Below are 12500 nucleotides of genomic sequence, written 5' to 3' on the forward strand. Positions count from 1 at the left end.
TCCTCCTCTTACTACTACTACTACTACTACTACTACTACTACTATTACCACCACCACCACCACAACAAAAGAAACCGTCACAACTACAACCACCATTTCTTAACCCTTCCCTTCCACCACCACCCCCCCTCCCTCCCCCCCCGTTCGCTCCCATTTCCCAAGCCTACGGGTAGACGTGAGTACGGGCGGGGTCAAGGTAGAGAGAGAGAGAGAGAGAGAGAGAGAGAGAGAGAGAGAGAGAGAGAGAGAGAGAGTGTGTGTGTGTGTGTATGTGTGTGTGTGTGTGTTTATGTGCGTGTGTGTACAAACTCGATACGGACCAACAAAATGAGAAAGTTAGAAATAAAAAGAAAATTAAAAGAAAATATGATAAGAAAGAAAGAGAGAGAGAGAGAGAGAGAGAGAGAGAGAGAGAGAGAGAGAGAGAGAGAGAGAGAGAGAGAGAGAGAGAGAGAGAGAGAGAGAGAGAGAGAGAGAGAGAATAAAATGGAGTAAGCATTAGTACTCCTGAAGGGCAGAGGGTGAGGGAGAAGACTTGAGGGGAGGAAGGAGAGGGGAGGAGAGGAGGAGAGGAGGAGAGAAGAGAGGGGAGAGGGGGAGAGGAAGGAGGTACACGAGAAACATTGCAACCTTTCACGACAAGGTTTGGGAGGAGAGGGAGAGGGAGAGGGGGGAGAGGAAGGGGAGGTAAAAGAGGGAAGAGAGGGAGAGAAGAGGTCACGGTAAGGGTGTTTATTACGTCAGTGAGGGGAAAGGAAGGGAAAATAGGAGAGGAGAAGGAATGTAGAGTGGTTGGAAGAGAGGGAAGAGGGAAATAGGGAGAGGGTGAATAGGAGGAAGTCAACGGAGCGTGTCAGGTAAAGGGAGGAGGAGGAGGAGGAGGGGGTATTACCACGATGAATTTATTAGGTTAAGAGAGAGAGAGAGAGAGAGAGAGAGAGAGAGAGAGACAACCACACTTGGCAGGTTAGAATTCCTCTCCCCCTTTCCTTCCCCTCCCTCCTCTCTTTGTCAACTACTGTTCACGGAGAAAAGAGATTAAAAACAGTCTCTCTCTCTCTCTCTCTCTCTCTCTCTCTCTCTCTCTCTCTCTACTACTACTACTACTACTACCACCGCAAGTATTAATAATAATAATAATAATAATAATAATAATAATAATACTACTACTACTACTACTACTACTACTACCACCGCAAGTATTGCTAATAATAATAATAATAATAATAATACTACTACTACTACTACTACTACTACTACTACTAATGCAAGTATTAATAATAATAATAATAATAATAATAATAATAATAATGTTTATAATAACAATAATAATAAACTCTTACTTCTATTACTACTACTGCTATTACTACTACTACCACTATCACTGCTACTATTTCCACCCCTAACACTTTTCCCAACACCAACACCACCACCACCACCACCACCACCACAACCCTGCACCACCTCGGGCCATCACCACCTCCTCCTAATCATCTCCTCCTCCTCCTCCATCCTGTTCCTGCATGTTGTGGGTGACTGGGTCGTACACACACACACACACACACACACACACACACACACACACACGTGCAGGTTCACCCAAGTACAGGAATTCTTGAACCGTGAAAATGAAACTTCGAAACAACAATAACAACAACAAGGACAACAACAACAACCAACAATAGGAGACAGTGTACCTATTCACTCATGGGATTATTTTTCAGTATTCCTGCTGTCCTTGTTGCTGTTGTGGTTGTCCTTGTTGCTGTTAATGCTGCTGCTGTTTCTCAGTATTCCGCGTGTTTTAATCCGTGTTGATTTGTCTCGCTACTTCTCGCAATTCGTGCTGTAAATATTGATACTGTGAACATACCTCAAGTGTTTTTTTTTTTTCCTTCCCTATACAGTGTGCAAGTGTGTCTATAATGTATGTAGTTCGATATGTATGTTGAATATTTTGAGTTATTTTTCATTTCAATATCTATCTACCAGACCATTAAAACATACAAGATCATAAATAAACAAGCAAGATAGATAGGTAGATAGACACAAACACAGATATCTAAGTATAGTATGCGTTTGTCCATTATAAAAGACAAGGCTATAGACAGACAAAAGGCAAGAAAGATAGATAAATAGATAGACACAAACACAGATGTCGAAGTACAATACAGTATGCTCTTATCCATTATAAAAAGATAAGGATATAGATAGGCAGACAAGCAAAATAGATAGATAGATAGATAGATAGATAGATAGATAAACACAAACAGATATATAAGTACAGTATAGTATGACGCTTGTAAACACATAACTAAATGGAAAAATTATTTCAAATCAATCTCATGTGGAAATATGTTGCAGAAATGTTGAGCCGCATTGCTGCATGAAAGCCAGCTAGTCACGTGTCATTAGAAGTATTGCCTGTTATATCAACATGAATTATCAACTCGTATGCGGAAAAAAGGGGAGAGAGAGAGAGAGAGAGAGAGAGAGAGAGAGAGAGAGAGAGAGAGAGAGAGAGAGAGAGAGAGAGAGAGAGAGAACCATATATTACAGACTTTCTTTTTGGCTGTTCTTGATGATGATAAATACAAACTACAATAGCAAGTAAATGAATTAACAAACACGTGTAAAGTAAAAGTCAGTAGAGAAGTGTGTGTTTAAGCAGGTTTTTCTTATTATGCAAAAGGTGTTCTGGCCAAAGGCAGCAAAAACTGGAAGAGAAAAAAAAATAAAAATAAAACAGGTGTCAGGATTGTTATGATTTACATTTAATTATCTGGACCTGATACTAATTGATTCTGAGCGGGAAAAGATTCTTAATTTAGTTTCAGACCATTGACTTTTATATTAGAAACCTCATTTGAACATTTAGGTAAATTAGCTATGTCATTTAGAGAGAGAGAGAGAGAGAGAGAGAGAGAGAGAGAGAGAGAGAGAGAACTCACGTACTACAAGGCGGAAATGACAGCCCTGAAGAAGTCCCACTCACAGATGAAAGGAAAGGAAGATTACCGAAGAAGAGGAAGGAAAAAAAAAAAAAGAAGAAAAGAAAAAGAAGAAAAAGAAGAACATAAGAACTTTCACCATCAGCATCAGGTTCCGTTGGTGGTGAAGGCTGCCGCTTGTCTCTGCTTCTCCCAAGGGTTCAAGAATAGGTCTCGAGAACGCTCATAAGACTGAAGCCTCGAAACTTTACCCCCTCCAAGGTGATCGTGAGGTGAGGCAGGTGAGGTGAGCAGGTGAACCGCTGATAGGGCGACAGGTGAGCGGGAGGCAGATGAATTAAGGGAGGCAGGAAGATAGAGGCAGGAAAGCAAGGTATGAGGAGTAAGAGGAAAAAGGAAATGATACTAATAGATGTTACTACAGGTGAAGTTACTGATGTTATTGTGACAGGTGAGTTGTTGACAGGTAAGGAGAGGAAGGAAACAAGGGAGGAAGGAAAGGAAATACTAATAAATAATGTTAGGTTAGGTTAAATTAAGGTTCATGTTACATAAATTAGGTTAGGTTCGATAAGGTTGGGTAATATTTAGTTAAGGTGAGTTAGGCTAAGTTAGGTTAGGTTAATATAGGTTCAGTTTGGTTACATTAGACAAAACTTACTACAGCTTAGAACATACATACATACATACATACAGAGTGATAGGCAGAGAAGGTATTAGAGGTTAGAGGAAGATGACTGATAAATGAATATGAGGAGGACGTGCGGGAGTGAAAGAAGACACAGTGAGGTAAAGAGATCAAGGGAGAAAGGCGAGGCGGGTGAAGGATAGAGAGGCAGAAGAATAGACGAGGCGAGATCACGTCTGTTTTGCAATACTGGAAACATTTCACACTCACTCCTGAACAATACAAGAAAGGGAGACAGGGAGAGAGAGAGAGAGAGAGAGAGAGAGAGAGAGAGAGAGAGAGAGAGAGAGAGAGAGAACACGAGTAAAGTAGAGGGGAAATATAATGCAACGAGAAAATACTGATTGAAAAAGAAAAAAGTAGGAAGAAAAAAATGAAGACAATAGAAAATTACTTAGATACAATGAAAGAAAAGTCTCTCTCTCTCTCTCTCTCTCTCTCTCTCTCTCTCTAGTACATTATTAGGTTAGAACAATACTGGTGATTGATGAAAAAAGAATAGACCAATAATTACAACAATAACAACAACGGCAACAACAACAACAACAACAACAACAACAACAACAACAACAGCACCTAACTGAAACCACCCACCCACCTCAAAAACTTCACGCAAACTGAACTTAAAAAATAAATAAATAAATAAAAAAAAATAAATAAATAAAGTAAATTGAATAGAAAACAAAAACGAACAAAAACAGTTAAAAAAAGTAAGAAATAAATAAAAAATGTAAATACTAAAAATCTCCCTTCCTTGACCATTACCCCTGAATCCGTGAAGAGCCTCCCGCTGCTAGGGCCTTAAGGGACGAGGCAGGGACGGGAGGAGGAGGAACACTAAGGGCCTCCTCCCGTCCCCTTTATCTAGCTAAGGGCGCTCCTAACTCCTCCCGCTTACCCATAAAACAGAGGGACACCTGAGGAGGAGGAGGAGGAGGAGGAGGAGGAGGAGGAGGAGGAGGAGGAGGAGGAGGGATTGACAAGCTGCGGGGATGGGAAGAGAAGGAATGTGTGTGTGTGTGTGTGTGTGTGTGTGTGTGTGTGTGTGTGTGTGTGTGTGTGTGTGTGTTATTATTATTGTTATTGTTATTGATAGATTTAATTTTAATTCTTGTATTTCCAATTGACTTTTACTTTGCTCTCTCTCTCTCTCTCTCTCTCTCTCTCTCTCTCTCTCTCTCTCTCTCGCACTAAAGGAAGAAAAAACTTATAAAAAAAAGTCAGAAAAAAGGAGAAAAAAATCACAAAACAATAGGCCGAGATGATGAAAGGAAACACACGCACACGCACGCACACACACACACACACACACACACACACACACACACACACACACACACACACACAAGGGCGGCGTCCCATCTTCACGCCCACCGCCCCTCCAGCCGCCCACGCCCTCCTCCGCCACGCCCTCTCACTCCTGCTCTCCCAGTCACTCCGCTACGCTCTCCCTGCCTCACTAACCGCTCATGTGTGTTCCTCAGAGAGAGAGAGAGAGAGAGAGAGAGAGAGAGAGAGAGAGAGAGAGAGAGAGAGAGAGAGAGGTTAGCATTGTATCTTCTCGTTGCTATGGTTACCTCTCCTTCCTTTCTTACTTTCATAACAAAACCACCACCACCATCACCACCACTACTACCACCAGTACCACCACCATCACCATCATCACTGCCACCACTACCACCACCACCACCACCATCACGATTCTAATTAAACTTCCACACCGTAGTCGTAGCTTCATACCTAGAGAGAGAGAGAGAGAGAGAGAGAGAGAGAGAGAGAGAGAGAGAGAGAGAGAGAGAGAGAGAAATCACACGAATATCAACTCTTCGACATTTTTTTCCTATTGATTTATTGAAAAGTAGTAAAAGAGAAGATAGGTGAAGGTGAAGGCAAGAGGAGTTCCCAGCCCCGCGCCGCCTCCTCTCCCCTCCCATCCTCCCTTTTTTGGCGGAGCATACACCCTCTAGGCAACATGGGATACGTTTACTAAATGAGAGGAGGAGGAGGAGGAGGAGGAGGAGGAGGAGGAGGAGGAGGAGGAGGTGTCTGAGAACATTTAAATACATAGTTCGTTAGAAAGCAATACATGTGCGACTTTGCTATCTACACGTCCGTCCTCCTCCTCTTCCTCTTCCTATTCCTCCTTCTCCTCCTCCTCCACTACCTCTTCCATACTTCGTTTCTTGATACTTCACTTCGCACTTTTCTTTACCTACTTTTTCTTCTTTTTCTTCCTCCTCCTCTACTTTTTTCCCATTCTGTTATTCCTTATCTCGTGTTTCTCCTCTTCTTCCCCTCTTTCTCCTCTTCCTTCTCCTTTTCTCTATGGTCTCTCCTTCATTCTCCTTTCGTCTCTTCCATCTCATATTTCTCAACCTTCCCTTCTTCTTTACCACCATCTTTATTCCTATTCTCCCTCACCTCCACCCAAGCGAACGATAAGGAGTCAATATTCGATTACACGGAGAGAGAGAGAGAGAGAGAGAGAGAGAGAGAGAGAGAGAGAGAGAGAGAGAGAGAGAGAGAGAGAGAGAGAGAGAGAGAGAGAGAGAGAGACCAACGCGAATGAAAGAGAAAGGGCAAGAGGGAGCAGACGAGCCCTGAGGCATTGGGTACGAAGGGAGGAGGAGGAGGAGGAGGAGGAGGAGGAGGAGGAGGAGGAGGAGGAGGAGGAGGAGGAGGAAGCACGGAAAATGTAGAAGATTTGGTGGGGGGAAGGAGGCAAGGAGGGAAGGAGGGAAGAAAAGACTGACCAGGCAGGTAAGGGAAGGAGAGCAGGAGGGAAGGAGAAGGAAGAGGAGGAGGACAACCAGGTAGGAGGTTACACCCTCAGGCCATGGGTATGAATGAGAGAGAGAGAGAGAGAGAGAGAGAGAGAGAGAGAGAGAGAGACGCTTGTGGGCCATTACCTTCAGCATAATTTGGAGGAGGAGGAGGAGGAGGAGGAGGAGGAGGAGGAGGAGGAGGAGGAGGAGGAGGAGGAGGAGGAGGAGGAGGAGGAGGAAGAAGAAGAAGAAGGAGGAAGAAGAAGAAGAAGGAGGAAGAGGAAGAAGGAGGAGCAAGAGGAGAAGGAACCAGAAAAAAAAAAACAAGTGAAAAACAGGAAAGAACAGCGAAAAAAAAAAACCTCCCGCAAATCACTGACAAAGTAAACACAAAGACAGAAATGTAAATACAAAAATGACAAACAGTGAATAAATTAAGACGCTAACCAAAATGTACACTTCCATGACGCTACGAACGTATGTATGTATGTATGTATGTGTGTACCCTGTGTGTCTATGTAGTGCTATGTAAGTATGCCCGAAAGTATGCATGTATGTATGAATGAATGGGCAGGCGTATGTACGGAATGATGATGATGATGAGGAACCGACGCGGGCGAGAGAGAGAGAGAGAGAGAGAGAGAGAGAGAGAGAGAGAGAGAGAGAGAGAGAGAGAGAGAGAGAGAGATTAAGAACAATGAAATACTATAATATGAAGATGATGTTATTTATAGAGTTATATGTTACTATAACGTACTCTACTGTAACATTTAACTGTATAAAAAGAAGAAGAAAGAAGAAGAAGAAGAAGAAGAAGAAGAAGAAGAAGAAGAAGAAGAAGAAGAAGAAACAGAAGATGATGATGACGATGATAAAGCACCAGCAGCAACACCACTACCGCTACCACCAACACCACAACAACGACAACAACACAAACTCAAATACATGACAACATAACAATATTTCAAACAGCTGAGTCTCAAGTGTTCACCAACAGCCAACACTTGATTTGCTATATGATGGCAGAGAGAGAGAGAGAGAGAGAGAGAGAGAGAGAGAGAGAGAGAGAGAGAGGTAAAAGTAATAGTAATACTTAGTAGTTGTAGCTGTTGTATTTAGTTATTTGTTTCACGACAAATTAAAAGCATTCTTTCTATTTTTTAAGACGAAAAATTGTAATAATAATAATAATAATAATAATAATAATAATAATAATAATAACAACAACAACAATAATAACTATAATAACAATAATAACAATCATATGGAGAGGAACAACAACAACAACAACAACAACAACAACAACAACAACAACAACAACAAAAGAAAAAGAAGAAGAAGAAGTAGTAGTACTAAATAAATAGATAAAATACAAACACAATAAAGTTACTAAACATTTCTTTATTTTTTTTTTTTTGTTGAAAAATTCGCTACTACCTGCCTGTCTCTCTCTCTCTCTCTCTCTCTCTCTCTCTCTCTCTCTCTCTCTCTCTCGTTTCAACATCAAACACACACACACACACACACACACACACACACACACACACACACATGCAGTTTCCCCTCACGGAAGACAGTCATGCATGAACACAGGCAGTCACATACAGCAAGACGTGCACAAATTTCCCAACGTTAGTTAGTCACACCAGAAATCTGATAAGCGGTGGGTTCATGTCCTCTACATTCACGTCAACCCTAGACAAAGTCAAAATTACTACTGATCATCACAACGGTAAATAATATAAACAAACATGTATTCCAATGGCTGGATGACACTGGCTTATAACGACGCACACACGATTATCACAAGAAACGTTGCGAATATGAATAAAGAGAAGATTGTGTTTCCTGTACTGCATTTGATCACTATCAAACCTTTTTCTTTTTTTTTTAAGAGTTTTCGTTCTCTATTTTTTCTTTCGTTATTTCTCTTCACTTTTACTTCTTTAGCATTCTCTTTATCCAGTCATCCCTTACTCTTTCTTTCTTTCTTTATCTTCGTTACATTTGTTCTCCCTCTTATTTCTTCAAGCATTCCGTCTACGTTCCTCCTCATCTGCTCTTCCCTTCCAAACATTCCTTCTCTCCGTCGTGAAGGGAATACGTTCGCGCATTCCATCACTGTATTCATAATTGTATACCCTTCTCCACAAAGTGTTATGGATATTGATTTGTGTCTTCGGAATCTGTATTCAAATCTGCTTAACCCCTTGAGTACCATGACTGCTTACTATTTAGTGATCTTATACAGCTCTAGAAACTTATGTGAGGAATGAAAATACTGAAGATTGCTCATTTAACTTCTGACCTCCAAAGATCCTTCCTGATATCAATAAAAGTGATATAATCGTACACAAATCTCAAGTTAAAAATATGTACCTTTATTAAAGAGGTTAAATTTCCAGAAAGGGCGTCTTCTTAAAGGAATTGGGTTGTGACTTTGTACTGTATTTAAATATATAATACATATCTACAGTACTGTAAACGAATATATTTTAAAGAGAATAGTTTTATCATCTATATATATACTTGGGGCTTTCACAAAGATATTTAGGTTTTAAGATACTTTGCATTTCTTTGTCGCATTGTTTTTGTGTGGTTGTCTTCCCTCTATATTATTTTCTACGCATGACACTGTCGAGATTCATGAAGCAAGCCAGTCTTTAAGGACACTCGGGCAGACCAATTAACTGTAACTCTTTTCACATTACTACGTCATTTCAATCTTTGCAAACTGAACTCCTCGTGTAATGTCCCGCCCAATCACTTTATTTCTACTTCAGGAAGAAACTCGCACAATTAAAAACGAATAAGAAGGTACACAAACAAATCAATAAATAAATAATGAAATGATCACTTGACTTGAGAACAACAGTGTTAACTTTCATTCTCCTCTACGTTACTTTCAGGTTTTCAGAACAATGTTTGAGTCATTTCCCTTTCAACGTTTAAAATCTAATAAGTGACAAATTCATTTCATACGTAGTTCACGAAAACTATAACAAACTTGCGTGCATTCCCGCAAGACTTTCAGCTGTAATAGTCGGTAAAATATTAACTTTACACGATACTAGAAAAAGAGTTCACTTTTATGCATAGTAAAATAGTTTACTTTTGTCAACGTGAAATACAGGTAACTTTATTCACACAACTTTTAATCTTACTTGAGTGTGATTTGCTTTTATTGCTACTGAAATACGTCCCTTTGTTCCTGGTTAAACATAGTACTTCACTTAAACTCTTCATCAAATACAGTTAACTTTTGCATTCGCTTCCACACCACTTCCAGTTGTAGGCCTCGACCATCAACAACACAGCTTAACACAACACCAACACACCACAACTAATCAACACGCAGGTACAATAATTACTCACCTGTATTATACCTTCGCTGCGGCGGCGGTGGTGGTGGTGGTAGCTGTGATCCTTCCCCTTCCTTTGTGTTCCTTCGTGATCCTCAAGTCACAACAACAAACACTTCCAAAGAAAACAACAAAAAGAATCGAATCTACTCACAAAATCCCTTTAATCCTTGCACTAATTCCTCCCTGTGCACTCTACTCAATCCTCCAGAGGCTATAAGGATGCCGGTATAAGGGAGTGTAAGGATAAAAAGGGAACAGAGTTAGTTGGTATCCCCGCCTTATCTCACCGCAAGAGGGACGTGCGTACAACCTCCTTCTACCACTGTTGGATGCATACTGAAGCCTCGAGTTTGCGAGTGAGACGGAGAAATGTGAGTTGCCATGTTGTGGACTGTGTTTCTGCGGGATCCATTGCCAATACCAGGTAACGAAAACAATAATCAGGAGGGAAGCAGCCCATACTTGAATCGTCAGTGTGTGCAGCATGTTTAATACTTGAGATGACCGATAGAAGTACATGACAAAGGGAAAAATATCTGCGCTGTACTGAAGGCTGGGTCTGACGGGAGGAAGTTAGCGCATTTGAAGTTTATTTTTCGCTATCTCAAGTCAAGTGGTTGTTTGTAACTCTTCCTTCATTCATTCATTCATTTTCTACCTTCCTCTTTCTCGTATCCTGGATTTTGCGTCTCATATCACATTATTTTCCCTTTCACTTATCTTTCTTCTTTCTTCTTCGCTCCATTTTTCATTAAATATTTTGCTTTCCTTTTCATGCGTCTGCCGTCTGTTCTTTTAATTTTCCTTCTTCCTCTTCCGTCTTTATTTCCTTTATTTTCCCTTTTCCTTTGTTAGATATATTATTTCTAGCTACTCCGTATGGTCATTTCTTCCAGTCTATTATTTTCATTTCTTTTATTTTTTTCGTATTCTTTTGCTCCCTTTCCTCTTTTTTTCTTTTTCTTCTTATCTCACCTCTTCCATTCTATCTATCTTCGTTCATTCATAACCTCTTCATTGTTTGTTTGTTGTGGTTCTTATTTCTTTCCTCTCATCGAATATTTTCTTTATTTACCTCGTTTATTCATCCTTCCTTCCTTCTTTCCTTCCTCTTTTCTCCTCTTTCCTCTTTTCTTTCACTTTATCCTTCCTTGCTCATTTTATTTCTTCCTCCTCTTTATCCTCTCTTCTCCGCTTTTCCCCTCTTTATAGTTTTATCTCCCTTCCTTCTTTCTTTCTTTCTTGCTTCTTTCCCATCTTCTCTGCGTTACTTTCTTCCTTTCCCTCTTCCTTCCTCTCTCCCTTCATTCATTTCCATCTTCATCTTCACTGGTAAATCTATCTTCTCAAGGTTCCATTGTTCTCTTTCTTCCTTCTTGGTGTCATATTATTCTTATTCAAGAAGGAAATGGAGAGGGGATAGGAAACCATGCACTTTTTTTTTCTTTCCTTTATTTTTCTGTCTTTTTCTGTGACTTGCGTGACCTAGTTTACCTTTTTTCTTTTTATCTTTTATATCTTTTTCCTTTCTTGTTTTTGTTGTGTCGGCAAATTTTCGGATTTCTGGATTCATTACGAAAGAAAATTGTGACGTGTGATAGACCTGGTTTTCTTTTTTGTTTTGTTTTTCTACTGTGTCCTTGTCTTTTCTGTCCTCTCTCTCTCTCTCTCTCTCTCTCTCTCTCTCTCTCTCTCTCTGTGTGTGTGTGTGTGTGTGTGTGTGTGTGTGTGTGTGTGTGTGTGTGTGTGTGTGTGTGTGTGTGTGTGTGTGTGTGTGTGTGTTTCTGTGTGTGTGTGTGTGTGTGGGTGTATGTGTGTCTACCCTCTCTCTGGTGTGTGTGTGTGTGTGTGTGTGTGTGTGTTTACTACTCTCTCTCTCTCTCTCTCTCTCTCTCTCTCTCTCTCTCTCTCTCTCTCTCTCTCTCTCTCTCTCTCTCTCTCCCTACTTACCTACATTTATCTGTCATGCTTCAATGATCTAATTGCACAACACACATCGAATTGTATTTTTTTCTTCTCTTCCCACGTAGTCTGATTGTCACGCATCTTTTGCTCTCAACAGTCCCCTCCTCATATTAAGTTACTGGAAAATGTTCAGAGACGTTGGACCAAGAAAATCACTGGGTTTCATGATTTGTCCTATAATGAACGCCTTGCTCAACTCAGTTTGTATTCCATCAAAGGCAGATTGATTAGATCAGACCTGATTATGGTATTTAAAATTCTAAAGGGTTATTGCCCCCATCTAGAACACCTGTTTGTTGTAAATATAGTAAGGAATACTAGGGGTCATTCTCTTAAACTGTTTGTTCCGCGTTACAATACGGACATCAGAGGACGTTTCTTTTCTGTGAGAACAATTGATATTTGGAATCGTTTACCAGAGTATACAGTGTCTGCCGAATCTGTTGCTGCATTTAAACACAATCTCCACACTGCCTTAGGCCAGATTTTGTTTGATTTTGATTAGTAATCGATCATTTTTCTCTCTATTTCTGGGATCACTAATAATTGGTTGTGTCGTTGCCTGGGTGTGTCCTTTCGGCGTTGCTTGCTAGTCACCAGCCAAATAGATAATACTACTGCCACATTTATAGAGTTTTGATGGTAGATGTACACGCCATTTTAGTGATACCACATTAGCCAACCAAATTGAAGTCTGCATCAAGAACATCTCCGGAAGTCGTGGTTGGAGGCATCACTTGATTCTAGATGGGGAAACCCCATCTAG

The 12500-nt window shown here is 40.5% G+C and overlaps 1 protein-coding gene across 1 annotated transcript in view; it reads right to left on the reverse strand.

The window, feature by feature from the left end:
- Nucleotides 1-10108, reverse strand: part of LOC123513380 (protocadherin beta-4-like) — a 116988-nt gene extending 106880 nt beyond the window's left edge. The window contains 1 exon segment of the mRNA XM_045270502.1: nt 9780-10108. The gene's annotated coding sequence lies outside the window, so the exon portion shown is untranslated.
- Nucleotides 10109-12500: the final 2392 nt, after the last annotated feature.

The sequence above is a fragment of the Portunus trituberculatus genome, chromosome 36, assembly GCF_017591435.1.
Source record: "Portunus trituberculatus isolate SZX2019 chromosome 36, ASM1759143v1, whole genome shotgun sequence".
In the NCBI taxonomy this organism is placed as follows: Eukaryota; Metazoa; Arthropoda; class Malacostraca; order Decapoda; family Portunidae; genus Portunus; species Portunus trituberculatus.